We start from the raw sequence: 4,520 nt of genomic DNA, 5'->3' as shown, positions 1-4,520 counted from the left end.
CCTCTGCCACTGACTCCCCACTATTGGAACCCCTGGGTTCTAGCCAAAGCAGTCCGTGTCCCTCCCCAGAGCTGATTTTGAGGGCATGAAGGGGGCCACAGAGGAGAGAAGGGAAGGCTTCTAATGCAAAGCTCTTGTGCTTAGCTGAACAGGAGCATCGGATCGGACTGTAAAATGGGGCCATTCCATGAAAAATGAGCCTGATAAGAAGGCTAGATGAGGGCTTGACTTTGGTGAGGAAGATTCCAAACGTGCAGTCTAAACATTTTTTTAAAGAAGTTTAGTTTATGGACCTTCTTTTCAAAAGTCCACCCACGTAGTCTTCACAGAAGTGTTCAAGTTAAAAGTTTTCTGATGATTGTCCCACCCGTAACAGCATTTTTTCCTTAATTTTGTATCGTTAAATTTCTTAAACTTAATTTTTTATTTTATAGTTGTAACCAATAAACATTGATTTAAACAGATATGCTGTTTATCATTGATTCACCTCCCAACTCATAGAGTTTTTCCATAAATCAAACTTATCTCAAGCTCCATGTCCTTTTTTTGTCCCGCCCGTGACAATACTTTAACATTTAATAAAATTGTAAAAAATATGCATAAAAATAATAAGAAATTAGTAAAATGTTCAGGATCTTATTAAGAAGATAGTTTAAATTTTGGTTGTTAATTTTTATGTATATTTACATTGTTACACATGTGTGAATACCAAAAAACATGGTCCAAGTGTCCCACCCGTGACAATGGAATGGCCCAATGGTTCTTCAAAGCTGACTTTTTCTTCTCCTTCTTTTTACAAGGAGGACTGTGAAGTTTGTCCAGTTTACGTTGTCAAATTGGCGCTTCCTGCACCGATACGCAAACCAAACCCCAGTTAGCCTTTGGAATTCGCACTCGTGAATTTTGCAGTGCGCTTCTCCAGCCAAAAATTGCATACGCGAAATAAATGTGGTGGGTGTTAGAAGGAAGCGTGCACAGGAACGCATATTTTAGTGAAAATAACATACAAACATGCATTATATCAAGGGGGGGGAGATCCTTGCCGAAATGTGTATAATTGAAAAAGCTGCATTAAAAGTGTGTGGTTTCCATGCAGACATCTAACAAACAAAAAAATCATTAAAAATAAAGAAAAGGGGGCAAATTGAACTTGAGATAGTGAAAAAAAAATGAGAAACAGAGAGAGAAACCCATACTGACAGATTTGTCTGTCCCTTGTTTGGCATCGCAAATCAGACAGAAGTATGCCCTGATTTTGGCTCCGGAAGACAGAAACATCCCACGAGCGATAAACATTTCCCAAGCCAAGTCTTCCTTATGACATTGAGCTATTCTGTTTCCCTTATATTACTCAAGGTTGCTAAAAAGGCGTAAAAAAAATCTTTGGCCACAAGCGGCATGTTGATGTAATAAAACGAAGGACGTGGAAACAAAAAATAATAATCCTATTTTTATGTTCCTTTGCCCCCCAGGTTGAAGTTCAGGGTTAGCAGCTGGAGAGATTCTTACGTGCCAGCTCGAGAGCACAGCTGTGTCTTGTACAGCATATAAACTCCTTCTGCTAAACATTTGTAGCCTTCGAGGAGGACGTACTTTGCGGTCAGAGCTTAATAACAGCAGGGTTCAAGAAGGCATTTTGAAAGCCACTATAAGATCCCAGAACCATGTGAAGATGCCCTTGGCCTCTTACCACTTGTCCACCTCTCGTGAGACCTGGCTCCACGTTTGAGAAAGCCCTCAGCAGCGGCCCTTCTGGTGGGACCAGGTCTATGTTTGCAGGCACCACTGGGCTTACTGAATTCTGAATGACGGCAAGAAGATGTAGCTACTTAAATTTCCCGCATTGGGGAAGGCCGCCCGACTCTAATCAGAGCACTAAATAAAGGAGGCCAGTTGTCAAAGAGAGAGCCGGCAGAAAGCCATATCTCTTTATTTGCAAAAACATGGTCTTCACAGACTTGGCTGAGTGTCAGCCTAGGTAAAGGTAAAGGTAAAGGACTCCTGGACGGTTAAGTCCAGTCAAAGGCGACTATGGAGTTGCGGCGCTCATCTCACTTTCAGGCCGAGGGAGCCAGTTTTTGCCCACAGACAGCTTTCCGGGTCATGTGGTCAGCATGACTAAACCACTTCTGGCGCAACGGGACCACCATGACAGAAACCAGAGCTTACGGAAATGCCGTTTACCTTCCCGCCACAGCGGTACCTATTTATCTACTTGCTCTGGCGTGCTTTCGAACTGCAGGCGTCTTTTAATTTCATGACTGCTGTCACCATCTGCAGTGATCATGGAGCCCAACAAAGTAGAATCATAGAATCATAGAATCATCGAGTTGGAAGAGACCACAAGGGCCATCCAGTCCAACCCCCTGCCAAGCAGGAAAATAAAGTAAAATCTCTCACTTCTTTCCCTTCTATTTGCCAGGAGGTGATGAGACCAGCGGCCATGATCTTAGTTTTTTTGATGTTGAGCTTCAGACCATAATTTGCGCTCTCCTGTTTCACCCTCATTAAGAGGTTCTTTAATTCCTCCTCACTTTCTGCCATCAAGGTAGTATCATCAGCATATCTGATACTAGCATTGCTGTTTCCTGGCAGTGACTATCTGGGCTCTCAGGCAGGAGTCTTTGCCACTATGCTACCTGTAATCCTTTTAGCCAGGAGATTTAGGGATGGTTGAATCTGTTAGTTTTGGTTTCTCTGTTTTTCTCAATCATATGTGAGGTGCAAATATTATCATCATCATTATTATTATTATTAGTGCTTTTTTCTAAAAGAAATGCTTAGGGATATTCTCATTTTGACTTAAGAAAATCACCATTTTATAGTTCAAATCGAGGGAAATAAATACAGTAAATGGACAAAAGTACAAAGATTTACAAAATGTTTAGGGGTATGCGTACCCCTGCGTTCCCCCCCCCAAAAGAACTGATGATGATGATGATGATGATGATGATTATTATTATTATTATTATTATTATTATTATTCCAATCTTAATTTCAGCTCTACACATTAAAAACAGGTTGTGAATGTGTGTGTGTGTGTGTGTAAAGTAGACTTGAAAATCCATGAGCATTTCTGAAACGTCTCCTAAAATACATTGTTATAGGTTTGTAGATGCTGGGAATTGCATTTGTTTGTTTGTTTATATTACGTTTGTATACCACCCTTCATCCTCAGATCTCAGGGTGGTTCACAACATAGAATTTAAAACCGTGACCCTCATGTGTTTGAGCTGAGCACTAGCTGCTTCTAATCCTTTAATTAGCATGTGTGAAAGGCTTATTAACTTCCTACACTGTGTACTAGACACTTCGCTAATCTCTTGAAATCAGCATGTGTTAGAAAGCAATTGAGTCAACTAATTCCCCTTTAAGGTGTTAGCCTGGGGTGATGGGTCACCCACACAGCAAGAGGATCAAAGGGAGAGGGACCTTTGCCTATGTTAAAAGAGGCCAGCGCTTAGCTTAGCAAGGGGAGAGCAAACTGGGATGTGATTTGGAAAGCAAGGAAGGCCTAGTAGAAAAGCAGGACCCCCTTAAAATGCTGGTGCAGATTATCACGGCAGGCTCAGGTTGTAAAGGTAAAGGTACCCCTGACCATTAGGTCCAGTCGCAGACGACTCTGGAGTTGCGGCGCTCATCTTGCTCTATAGGCCGAGAGAGCCGCCGTTTGTCCACAGACAGCTTCCAGGTCATGTGGCCAGCATGACTAAGCCGCTTCCCACGAAACCAGAGCAGCACATGGAAACACCGTTTACCTTCCCACCAGAGCGGTACCTATTTATCTACTTGCACTGGTGTGCTTTCAAACTGCTAGGTTGGCAGGAGCTGGGACCGAGCAACGGGAGCTCACCCCGTCACGGGGATTCGAACCGCCGACCTTCTGATTGGCAAGCCCTAGGCTCTGTGGTTTAACCCACAGTGCCACCCGCGTCCCCAGGCTCAGGTTGTATATATGTGCAAAGAAACCAATATCATAAAGACATCACGGTCTTCACTGTGCTTCATTATCCAAACAGAAACACAGCTGTAGGGTAAGGCATGCCTGGAACTCCCTGAAATCTCACATTGCTGTGGAGATTGGGGGTGGTGTGTAGCAACATTTTTATATGCAATTTTGTCCAGCATGCAACATTTTTGCGAATGTAATTTTTAAAATTAAATGTCCAGAATTTCTCAAATTGGCTTCAAATTAAATAATTACAGAACAATTTTGTTCCGTAGATTGATTTCCCACCCTCACCTCTGCAGCGTTTTTACTCAAACACTTTTCGACTACGTTATAGAACTAACGTAGAACAATTTTGAAGGCCTGTATGTGCCAGTATACGGACATGGGTGGCGCTGTGGGTTAAACCACAGAGCCTAGGGCTTGCTGATCAGAAGGTCGGCGGTTCGAATCCCCGCGACGGGGTGAGCTCCCATTGCTCTGTCCCAGCTCCTGCCCACCTAGCAGTTCGAAAGCACGTCAAAGTGCAAGTAGATAAATAGGTACCGCTCCGGCGGGAAGGTAAACGGCG

This window comes from Lacerta agilis, chromosome 3 (genome assembly GCF_009819535.1).
Source record: "Lacerta agilis isolate rLacAgi1 chromosome 3, rLacAgi1.pri, whole genome shotgun sequence".
NCBI lineage: Eukaryota > Metazoa > Chordata > Lepidosauria > Squamata > Lacertidae > Lacerta > Lacerta agilis.
The sequence above is the reverse complement of the archived record's forward strand: the minus strand, read 5'-3'. Positions refer to the sequence as shown.